The following is a 12,918-nucleotide window of genomic DNA, read 5'->3' on the forward strand; positions in this document are numbered from 1 at the left end:
TCTTGTTCTAGAAGTTGCTACTTGCTTGTCTTGTGTCATATATTGGTTCATCGCCAATATATACGCATACTTGCGCATTTTGTTATTTTCCTTGTATTCGTGTTACGTTAATATATCAGTGTCGCTGATATATACGTACACGAACTGTTTATTTCCTGTGTTCAGTTAGTCAGTTTTCCAGCACGTTTTGGTAGTTTGCGCGTATCGTGAACACCCGTGCTGAGCTAGTTATCCTGTTCCTGGTCCTGTTTGTGGATTGCGTTCATCTCTGCGAAGAGATAACGAATCCTTCTGAATCCTGTTCCTGGTCCTGTTTGTGGATTGCGTTCATCTCTGCGAAGAGAGAGCGAATCCTTCTGAGTCCTGTTCCCTGTATTACTTCAGTCTTAGTCAGAGTTCCTGCTTATGTCATATATCGGTTCATTGCCAATATATACATATGTTAGTCAGACGTTACGAATAGTTTCATTGATAGCTGTAATTGTAATACGCTAGGAAAACATACTTATTGTATATTTATCTGTGTTACGTTCATCTATCTCGATCCTGCTATTTCCTGTCTCTCCTGTCCTGTCTTTGTGAGGCACGCCATCGCCGCAACGCATTGGCTGCCTCATTCCAGTCTGTCTGGTTTTGGACGCTTGCTGTCGCTAAGTAATCGCTAGCTAGCAAGCGTTCATTCTGTCTACCTGTCCTGATCTCCTCAGTCCTGGTTTATGCGCTCAGCGCTACTTTGCGCTGAGACGTTATTACGAAAGTGTTTGTGGCTGTTCAGATCTGCACCGGCTCTGTGCACCACAATCTCCTATTGGAGTCAGTCCTCTCCTCCACTAAACTGGGGATATCCTGATCCCTTGTGCTGGTGTGTGTACCTCCTTCACGTCAGCTTATGTGTTGTATGCTGACTGTGGAGATTACACCCCCAAGCTTAACAGCTATATAGTGTGGCTGAACGAGCGGTGTACCACTATTCCCAGCAGACACAGAACAGTACACAGAATGCTATATAGTGTGGCTGAACGAGCGGTGTACTACTGTTCCCAGCAGACACAGAACAGTACACAGAATGCTATATAGTGTGGCTGAACGAGCGGTGTACTACTGTTCCCAGCAGACACAGAACAGTACACAGAATGCTATATAGTGTGGCTGAACGAGCGGTGTACCACTATTCCCAGCAGACACAGAACAGTACACAGAATGCTATATAGTGTGGCTGAACGAGCGGTGTACTACTGTTCCCAGCAGACACAGAACAGTACACAGAATGCTATATAGTGTGGCTGAACGAGCGGTGTACTACTGTTCCCAGCAGACACAGAACAGTACACAGAATGCTATATAGTGTGGCTGAACGAGCGGTGTACTACTGTTCCCAGCAGACACAGAACAGTACACAGAATGCTATATAGTGTGGCTGAACGAGCGGTGTACTACTGTTCCCAGCAGACACAGAACAGTACACAGAATGCTATATAGTGTGGCTGAACGAGCGGTGTACCACTGTTCCCAGCAGACACAGAACAGTACACAGAATGCTATATAGTGTGGCTGAACGAGCGGTGTACTACTGTTCCCAGCAGACACAGAACAGTACACAGAATGCTATATAGTGTGGCTGAACGAGCGGTGTACTACTGTTCCCAGCAGACACAGAACAGTACACAGAATGCTATATAGTGTGGCTGAACGAGCGGTGTACTACTGTTCCCAGCAGACACAGAACAGTACACAGAATGCTATATAGTGTGGCTGAACGAGCAGTGTACTACTGTTCCCAGCAGACACAGAACAGTACACAGAATGCTATATAGTGTGGCTGAACGAGCGGTGTACTACTGTTCCCAGCAGCGACACACAATGACTGGGGGGGACCCTGGCTAGCGTGGCTGGAGCGCGAACTACCCTGCCTGCCTACCCAAAGCTAAACCCACAGACAAATGGCGGAGATATGACGTGGTTCGGGTATTTATTTACCCGAACCACGTGACAGTTCGGCCAATCAGAGCGCGTTCGGGTCCGAACCACGTGACCCGTTCGGCCAATCACAGCGCTAGCCGAACGTTCGGGGAACGTTCGGCCATGCGCTCTTAGTTCGGCCATATGGCCGAACGGTTTGGCCGAGCACCGTCAGGTGTTCGGCCGAACTCGAACATCACCCGAACAGGGTGATGTTCTGCAGAACCCGAACAGTGGCGAACACTGTTCGCCCAACACTAGCTGCTACACAGGGTTTCAGTAAAAGCTGATGACTCTGGAGTCCACCTACCTGTGGTGTAGGTACAGAACCATAGCCTAGGCCCCTCAGCGCTGTACTGTACAGACCAGAAAAAGAGGTGTAAGCAGTAGAAAAGCAATGGCTTGTTAATGATGACCATATCAAACCACATAAAGAAATGATCACTGCCTCGAAAGCACCAATAAAGCTCTATTGCAATGACTGGAGTCCATGTAAGCTCATTAGGTCCAGCGACCCTGGTGCTTTCACAGCCACTGCTACCCCTATTGCTATGCCACATTTCTACAGACATAGGCCCATATACAATTCACTTTTTTTCTCAAGAGTTTTCTCCAAGTTGATATTTTCACACCTTGTTAGTAAAATGCATTTTCAGGGCTTATTCACAATGGGACATTACTTTGTAATGCAACATTAACCACTTGAGGACCCACCCTTTACCCCCCCTTAAGGACCAGCGCTGTTTTAGCCGGCGGCCCGCAGGCTATTCACGGAGCCCCCTGCCGTGAATTGACATGAAGCAGCCGCTCGCGCGAGTGGCTGCTTCCTGATTAATCAGCCTGCAGCTGGCGACGCAATACTGCGTCGCTGGTCCTGCAGCTGCCACTTTGCCGACGCACTGTATAAGCGTGCGGTCGGCAAGTGGTTAATGTCATAACGCAGCATTACAATGCAATGCAAAAAAAAAAAAAAAAAAGGGTGGTAACGCACATTAACACTGCGTTACCATCGCATACAGTAGGTACCGCACAGCATACAGGCAATGAAAAGTATGCTTTCCTGTACCTGGTAACCTGTGTGCTAACGTCACACTGTGAACAATCCCATAGGATCAGCATTGCAGTGCGGTAGGCTGCGTTAAGACTTAACGCAGCTCTGCTACATCCCAAGGTGAATGTAGTATAAACCACCAGCAAGCCAGAAAATACACAAAATAATTTTAATAGTACCTTTTCTACTACTTTTGGTAGTTTTTTTATTTGTGAAATGCTACAAATTTATGTTAAAAAGAAGATGAAAAATGATCACCCTGGAGAAAAAGTGAACTGCATATGGCCCAGAATATTCTCATTGGCTGAACCAAAGGATATTGTTTTAACCACAAACAATCATTACTACAGACCAAGAACCACCGTTGAAATTGTATGAGTCCCCATACAAGATAAACTTCCTCTTTGGGCCTGGTGCTGGACTATCACCTGCATCCACAACTATGGCAACTCTGCCACAGCCAACGATAGTGAGCATGCCAACAACTCAGCTGACTCCGTTGCATCTGCTGGCTAAGTATCTGGTAAATGGAAGATGCACTTCAGGAGCCTTCGGCCCTCAGTTGGTACACGCATGTATCATGTCTGAGGCCAGCATAGGTCAAACAGGTCAATCGCAAGACAGGAATAAATGTTAGTGACTGCAAAGGGTCATTTTTTTAAATTACCATTATCATTAATTCATTTAGCACCATAATATTCCATGTTGCCTTACAGTAGGGTGCACTGTATGCACAAACAAAAACACAATACAGTTTTTTTATATACGCAGTCAATAGATTATTATACTAATTTATGCATTCAAAAATATTTTCTAAAAAGAACCTGAAGTCATAGCGATAGGAAGGCTGCCATATTTTGTCCTTTTAAACAGTGCATATTGCCTGGCTGTCCTGCTGATCCTCTGCCTCTAATACTTTTAGCCATATACCATGAACCAGCATGCAGCAGCTCAGGTGTTTGACACACATCTGACAAGATTAGCTGCATGCTTGTTTCAGATGGGTAATTTAGATACTGATGCAAGAACTGTCTGCAGGACTGCCAGGCAACTGGTATTGTTTAAAGAGAATCTGTATATTAAAAAACCTGCTCTGGGGTATACACACCTTGGGAGGGGAAGGCCTCTGGATCCTAACGAGGCTTTCCCCATCCTCTTCTGTGCCTCAGAGTGCCTGGACCCCCCCGAAGTGCGGTGAGGTACAGTGGGATGCGAAAGTTTGGGCAACCTTGCTAATCGTCATGATTTTCCTGTATAAATCGTTGGTTGTTACGATAAAAAATGTCAGTTAAATAGATCATATAGGAGACACACACAGTGATATTTGAGAAGTGAAATGAAGTTTATTGGCTTTACAGAAAGAGAGCAATAATTGTTTAAAGAGAACCAGAGATGAAGCACCCTCATGTATTTTACCTTATAAATCAGTGGGAACATGACAGTAAACACCTAATCTGCTCTTTGTTACATTGTTCTCTGTTTAATTTGCCTGTTATCACCTCTAAGATAAGAATCCCGACTAAGCAGTCGGCTGGCTTTGCTACAGAAAGATTATAGCTTAGACTGTGTTCTTTTGTGTCTTTTCAAGTCCAAGCCTGCCCCCTGCTGGCTTTGCTCAGAAATCATTATAGCTGAGTCATTATAGCAAAGCCAGACTCAATGCACAGTCCGGGATTCTTATCTCAGCTAGATAACAGACACTTTTAGCAGTGAGGATGAAACAGAGGGCAGGGTAGGTGTTTTCTCTAATGTTCCCACTGATTTCTATGGTAAAATACATGAGGGTGCTTCGTCTCTGGTTCACTTTAAATACTGTATAATTAGGCAGGTGCATAAATTTGGGCACGGTTGTCATTTTATTGATTCCAAAACCATTAGAACTAATTATTGGAACTCAAATTGGCTTGGTAAGTTCAGTGACCCCTGACCTACATACACAGGTGAATCCAATTATGAGAAAGAGTATTTGAGGGGGGGGGGGGGGGGGTCAATTGTAAGTTTCCCTCTTAATTTTCTCTGAAGAGTAGTAACATGGGGGTCTCAAAACAACTCTCAAATGACCTGAAGACAAAGATTGTTCACCATCATGGTTTAGGGGAAGGATACAGAAAGCTGTCTCAGAGATTTCAGCTGTCTGTTTCCACAGTTAGGAACATATTGAGGAAATGGAAGCCCACAGGAACAGTTCAAGTTAAAGCTCGAAGTTGCAGACCAATGAAAATCTAAGATAGACAGAAGTGATGAATGTTGAGAACAGTCAGAGTCAACCCACAGACCAGCACCAAAGACCTACAACATCATCTTGCTGCAGATGGAGTCACTGTGCATCATTCAACCATTCGATGCACTTTATACAAGGAAATGCTGTATGCGAGAGTGATGCAGAGGAAGCTTTTTTTCCACAAACAGAGCCGCTTGAGGTACACTAAAGCACATTTGGACAAGCCAGCTTCATTTTGGATTAAGGTGCTGTGAACTGATGGAAGTAAAATTGAGTTATTTGTGTACAACAAGGGGCGTTATGCATGGAGGAAAAAAAAAAGAACACAGCGTTCAAAGAAAAACACTTGCTACCTACAGTAAAATACGGTGGTGATTCCATCATGCTGTGGGGCTGTGTGGTCAGTGCAGGGACTGGAAATCGTGTCAAAGTTGAGGGACACATGGATTCCACTCAGTATCAGCAGATTCTGGAGACCAATGTCCAGGAATCAGTGACAAAGCTGAAGTTGCGCCGGGGCTGGATCTTTCAGTAAGACAACGTCCCTAAACACTGCTCAAAATCCACTAAGGCATTCGTGCAGAGGAACAAGTACAACGTTCTGGAATGGCCATCTCAGTCCCCAGACCTGAATATAATTGAAAATCTGTGGTGTGAGTTAAAGAGAGCTGTCCATGCTTGGAAGCCATCAAACCTGAATGAACTAGAGAGGTTTTGTAAAGAGGAATGGTCCAAAATACCTTCAACCAGAATCCAGACTCTCATTGGAACCTACAGGAAGCATTTAGAGGCTGTAATTTCTGTAAAAGGAGGATCTACTAAATATTGATTTCATTTATTTTAAACAATTATTGCACACTTTCTGTAAATCCAATAAATTTAATTTCCCTTCTCAAATATCACTGTGTGGGTCTCCTATATGATATATTTAACTGACATTTTTTATTGTAACAACCAACGATTTATACCGGAAAATCATGACAATTAACAAGGTTGCCTAAACTTTCGCATCCCACTGTAAATATTTACCTACTGCGATCCTGCGCAGGCGCACTAGCTGCGTTTCGTTCAGGTAAAGGGAAATAGCCAAACACGATCGTATCTGCTCTACTGCGCAGGCACGACTCCTTTGCATCTGCACAGTAGAGCAGATACGACCGGGCGCGGCTATTTATGCCTAGCATGAACGAAGAGCTGCTAGTGCGCCTGCACAGGATCGCGGAGAGGTAAATCACCGCTTGTCAAGGTTGTCGGGGGAGGTAGCCCTGGATTCCGACAAGCTTCAGAGGTTGGGAAGCCTCATTAGGATCCAGAGGCTTCCCCCTCCTGAGTTAAGTATCCCTCAGAGATATATATATATATGTCAGTTCACGGAGGGTGTCTCCGTGAACAGCCGGAGAGCCGCCGATCGCGGCTGGCCGGCAAAATGTAAACAGGCGGGGAAGAAATCCCCGCTGTTTACATCATACGGCGCTGCTGCGCAGCAGCGACGTAAGGCAGATCGGCGATCCCCGGCCTCTGATTGGCCGGGGATCGCCGGCATATGATAGGCTGAAGCCTATCCTTCAATGCGCAGGACGGAAATCCGTCCTGCGCTGCTCACAGGGGGAGGGAGAGGGAGGCAGCGGCGAGACGGCGGAGAACGCTGCGGAGGGGGGCTTTGAAGAGCCCCCCCGCTAAGCAAATGCAGCCGGCGGTGATCAGACCCCCCCAGGAGGACATCCCCCTAAGGGGGAAAAAAGGGGGGTAGTCTGATCGCCCTGCTGCACTCCTGATCGGTGCTGCGGGCTGTAGAGCCCACGCAGCACCGATCACTGAAAAATCCCCTGGTCGGCAAGTGGTTAAAGGAAATACTGTAAATATGGCAACCACTATATAACTCTCACTTCAGGTTCCCTGTAAGCTTTTGCACATTAAAGCACCACTATTACGAAAATTATGAATTTAAAATACACACTTACAAATACACATTCACATAGACTGCTAGCTGCCTGCTCACGCCTAGCCAGTGTGATCCACTTACTGCTTAGTCACATGGGTGTGTAGGCGGTACAGTGATCATTGTAAGCTGAGGCCACAGCCAATCATGTCTTCCTCCTAATTGTACAGGAATCACAGGAACCAGCATCTATCCATCCGTGTGATCTGAGCTGTACTTGAAGGGAATATACAGTATAGCACACCTCCCAACTTTTTGAGATGAGAAAGAGGGACACTTAAGCCATGCCCCTGCCACACCCCTGATCATGCCCCTAGTCATGCATACCATAAATATTTCATAAGAAAAATATGTTGTTTTATAATTCAAACCACACTGGTCCTTTCTATCCTGGTTCATTTTCCTTCTTATGCACGTTTTATAACGAGTAATATATCAATTTAAAGGACGGGAATAAAGTTTAGAGTCAAACACATTGTTAGTAGAGAAATATATATATTTGCATAGAAAGAGGGACAAAGTCCTGAAAGAGGGACAAATGAGGAGGAAAGAGGGACAGTTGGGAGCTATGAGTATAGTGATGATTTTCTTTTTTGTTTTATTGGAATTAGTACTGAAAATAGATTTTTAGAAATATCATTAGAAAGATATGGAATATGAAAAAATAAAAAATCTTGATTTATTGCTGTGTAGAAATGCTTAATAATTTCATAGTAAATAAGGTGACAATAAAATATTAATTAAAGGGATTTGTTTTAGTGTTGTTCGAGATTTGCTTATTTACTAGGACATTGTTTGTAGTGGAATGTAAAAAAAAAAGGCTACATGTGTGATATTTCATTTATTGCCAATTAAAAAATAAAAACATTTTTCTTACCATCCAAATGATAAAACACCATATATTCACTTCAATGTATTGCTGTGTATACAGTACCTGCTGTTTACAGAGCACCATCTTGTGGCTAAAGATGGAAAATACAAGCCATTTACACTACAGGCAGTCTCCTACTTACAAATGACTCAAGTTACAAATTTTCATACTTACAACATTCAATTCTCTCCATGTACAAAATATTCATTATGTTTCTTTACAAGTTATTTTTTAGTTAATTCATATTATGATATTGTATAAACTGTTGTAAGTAGTTTAAAACAAATTAAAAGAACATTGAAAACAACTAACAAAAACACTGTTTATACTATATGTCCAAATCCAGAATTGTTCAACAGTAAATCATCCACGTTTCCCTATGTAGACCACACAACTCAACTTATCAAAAAATTCCACCTTCAAACTCCCAGAACGTAACCGATTTGTAAGGAGGATGGACTTTAATAACCACTTGCCGACCGCGCACTCATACCGCGCGTCGGCAAAGTGGCAGCTGCAGGACCAGCGACGCAGTATTGCGTCGCCAGCTGCAGGCTGATTAATCAGGAAGCAGCCGCTCGCGCGAGCGGCTGCTTCCTGTCAAATCACGGCGGGGGGCTCCGTGAATAGCCTGCGGGCCGCCGATGGCGGCTCGCAGGCTAAATGTAAACACAAGCGGAAATAATCCCCTTTGTTTACATTGTACGGCGCTGCTGTAAGGCAGAGCGGCGATCCCCGGCCAATCAGCGGCCGGGGATCGCCGCCATGTGACAGGGGACGTCCTGTCACTGGCTGCACAGGACGGATAGCGTCCTGTGCAGCCCGGAACACCAGGGGGGCCAGAGAGGAGAGGGAGGGGGGGGGGATTTTGCCGCGGAGGGGGGCTTTGAGGTGCCCCCCCCGCAACACCGGCAGGCAGGAGCGATCAGACTCCCCCAGCACATCATCCCCATAGTGGGGGAAAAAGGGGGGCGATCTGATCGCTCTAGATGCACCCTGATCTGTGCTGGGGGCTGTAGAGCCCACCCAGCACAGATCACAAATAACAGCGCTGGTCCTTAAGGGAGGGGTAAAGGGTGAGTCCTCAAGTGGTTAAATAAAGCTGTGTTTGCCACCACTCAAATTTTAATGAAAACAACTGCTGTTGTTACCCTAGATCAGGGGTAGGGAACATATGGCTCGGGAGCCAGATGTTCATATGGAAATTTATTTTTAATACCTTCTGAATGAATTCCTCAGAATATCCTGCCCAGAAAGGAAGTCAAGAATTCTCTCTCAAAGTTAAAAAGATGGCAGACAAAATACAGGAATTATAACACTTTCCCTGACTAAAGTTTATTGCGGTCTCGTCTCCCTACAGGATAGCCTTGTTTTACATACTCACAACTGTTATGGAGGTCTTAGGAATACATGGGGAAAAAAAAAATCTCTTTTGACGAGACAAAAATAGCAAGAATAACCTCCAAAAGCTAGTGATGTAACCCCCCCCCCTCCCCCCCCCCCCAAAAAAAACCCCCTTAACTGTAGAAGAAACACCTGAAAATGTGCAACACATCTAAAGAAGTTAAAATGAGAAAAAAAGCAAATGTCTCTAATCTTCTATTTTGTGATCATGTTTGCCAGATACTTAAAGGGACACTGTAGGGGTCGGGGGAAAATGAGTTGAACTTACCCGGGGCTTCTAATGGTCCCCCACAGACATCCTGTGCCGGTGCAGCCACTCACCGATGCTCCGGCCCCGCCTCCGGTTCACCTCTGCAATTTCAGACTTTAAAGTCTGAAAACCACTGCACCTGCGTTGCCGTGTCCTCGCTTCCCCGGATGTCACCAGGAGTGCACGACGCAGGCACAGTCCATACTGGGCCTGCTCAGTACGCTCCTGGTGCCATCAGCGGGAGTGAGGACACGGCAACGCAGGCGCAGTGGTTTTCAGACTTTAAAGTCTGAAATTCCAGAAGTGAACCAGAGGCGGGACCGGAGCATTGGGGAGTGGCTGCGCAGGCACAGGATGTCTGTGGGGGACCATTAGAAGCCCCGGGTAACTTCAACTCATTTTCCCCCGAACCCCCTACAGTGTCCCTTTAACCAGAGTATGGCCTCTATCACATGGTGGGTGAGCTGTGCACTTGCATGCTGAACAGTAACAAACCACCTCACACATTAATGCTCCTCTATCAGCTGCCCAATTAAAGAGATCATAAGCTACATATAGGCAGCACGGTAGCGTAGTGGTTAGCACTCTTGCCTTGCAGCGCCTGACCTCCCGGTTTAAATCCCAGTCAGGGCACTATCTGCATGGAGTTTGTATGTTCTCATATCTGCATGGGTTGCTCTGGGTACTCCGGTTTTCTCCCACAATCCAAAAACATACAAATAAGTTAACTGGCTTCCCCCTAAAATTGGCCCTAGACTATGATACATAGACTACACAATACATGGAGATATGACTATGGTAAGGATTACACTGTGAGCCCCTCTGAGGGACAGTTGAGTCACAAGACAATGGGCTTGATTCACAAAGCGGTGCAAACTTTTTCGCGGACTTGTGCGCGCGCAATTTGCCGTGATTCGCGCGAATCCCGGCAAATTGTGCGCGCAAAAGCCCGCGATCGCGCGATTCGCGGCAAATTGCGCGCGCAAAAGTCCGCGAAAAAGTTTGCACCGCTTTGTGAATCAGGCCCATTATACTCTGTAAAGCGCTGCAGAGGATGTCGGCGCTATACAAATATTATATAATAATAATGTACAAACTAAATTTAAACAGCTGGAAAGATGTCATCATGGGAAGATGGATGTAAGTGTAAGCACAGCTTTCCTCCAACACCACTGACAATGCCATCCATCATGGTGGATCACTAACAACTGACTCCTACTGTAGTCTCTGCAGGGGCTTCTCCACCCTCCGCTCTTCATAGAACAGAATAGGCTGCCAATCTGTGCAAAGATTGTCCACCTCCCCAGAATGCTCTTTCCAGGTGACAGTTATTGGAAGTGTTCATGTAGCTTAACACTTGGAGTAATCCTAGTGTGGTTTGCCCAACATCTGTTCATAAAAGAAGTAGGAGGGGAAGCCACACAGAAGTCACTCCAAGCCAGCCTGAATGCATGGACATCAGTCACTTCTGTAAAGCCGCATCTACACTAGTAGATGCGGCCGCGATGCTCCTTATCAATCGAGCCGCTGATGCGGCTCAATTGATAAGATCCGAGAGGATGGATCTCCGTACCGCCGATTCCCTGCTCGCTCCCCGGGAGGGGACAATGGCAGGGAATCGAGCGGAAAACAGGCGGGGACGAGCGGGGAATCGAATGCGGCGCACGCGCGGCGAGCGGGGACGCGGAAGAGGCGATCCAGCGGCTAATCGAGCCGTCGGATCGCTACAATGTCCCATAGTCTAGATGGGGCTTAAGCCAGGACGAAGTCACACAAGATTTATTAGACCACAGCAATACACACACAGCCCTGACCAAGACAGGCAAAAAGGGCTCTGGAAATTTGGGTGCACCATGCACTGTAATGTGAATTACAGCTATAGCGCAGCTCAAACAGTAATTTGGGCGCAGTAAATAGCTGGAAGCCAAATTATGTCTTTCACCTGAGTCCACAGCTGCTTGTTGGGGGAATAGTTATTAACCCCGCCGGGAGTTTTGCAAGAGAAGGGTGAGCCGCTTTTCTGCTTTGCCCTATGCCCAAATTTCCAAGCGCCTTAATTACATGAATGCGTCCTGGCTGTCCTAACACACACAGTCTCCTGGCTGCACAGGGTCACTGGGGTCTCAATTGGAAAAATCTAATTACCCAATTGGTCCAGTCTGATTGGTACTATTGTGCTATGTGTGATAGGACCAATTGGATTGTTACAATCATGCAATACAGTATGGCAAGCATGATGTCTGTAATACACAGTACATAATTCCATTGGCTAACAAGGCAAGAAATTATCTTGCTACTATAGAAAAAAACAAAACAAAAAACAAAACAAATGTGTTCATTTGTTCAATATTTTCAGAATAATTGATCATAAGTGTCCAGTATATTGGCTCAATTTTTCAGCTTATCCTCTAGTCGAACCCCCCCCCCCTCAAAAATGAAATCATGTATGGCCCCCTGTAGACCCCTTTTACACTGACCACTTCACATTGCGGTACTCTCTCCTGCCACAGTGGTCATTAAAGTCTCTGAAACTTGCCACACTGCCTGTGGTGTGACTTGATGCAGCGGAAGTGTACTGTTGATATACTGCGCAGTGTGGCTGAGGAATGGTGCAATTCTTCTGAATCGCAGCGTACCGCAGCACATAACTTTAAAAGGCCCCTGAGACTCAGAGGCAAGTTCAGTGTGTACAGGAAGGTCTTTGAGCATGGAAGAGCCAGGTCACACGCAACAGTCCAGGTAATAGCTTCATAAAACAGTGGCCTCAGGATGAGCAAGTGAGAATAGCAAGTTTAATCTTGTGGCAAATTGGGCCTTTCTCACTTACCGAAATTGCCCAGTATAAAAGCCCAGTGATTTGCCCAGCGATTATCACCGCATTGATCGCAGGCATAACATAGGGGTGATACTAGGCCAAAATTGTAGTGGGAAGCGCAGAATGGAATCTGCTGAATTATTCTCTCCTAGGATGCACTGCAAGCCCCAGCAGCCAAAGAGAACAGATTTCACCAAAGAGACATAAAAGGGGGTTGAGAGAGGGGTTTATAACTCCATCTTGCATTCTCTACATGATAGCAACTAGAGAGACACAGACAGTAAATGTTTCATGGAGAAAAAGCTGTAGTTAGATTTATTTTTTACCAATTTCAACTGATTTACAGGGTGTATTGTGTGCTGTGCAGAACTGTTGTAGATTGCAGCAAGGTATCTGTAGCCCTCCAGC

This window comes from Hyperolius riggenbachi, chromosome 5 (assembly GCF_040937935.1).
Source record: "Hyperolius riggenbachi isolate aHypRig1 chromosome 5, aHypRig1.pri, whole genome shotgun sequence".
Taxonomy (NCBI): Eukaryota; Metazoa; Chordata; class Amphibia; order Anura; family Hyperoliidae; genus Hyperolius; species Hyperolius riggenbachi.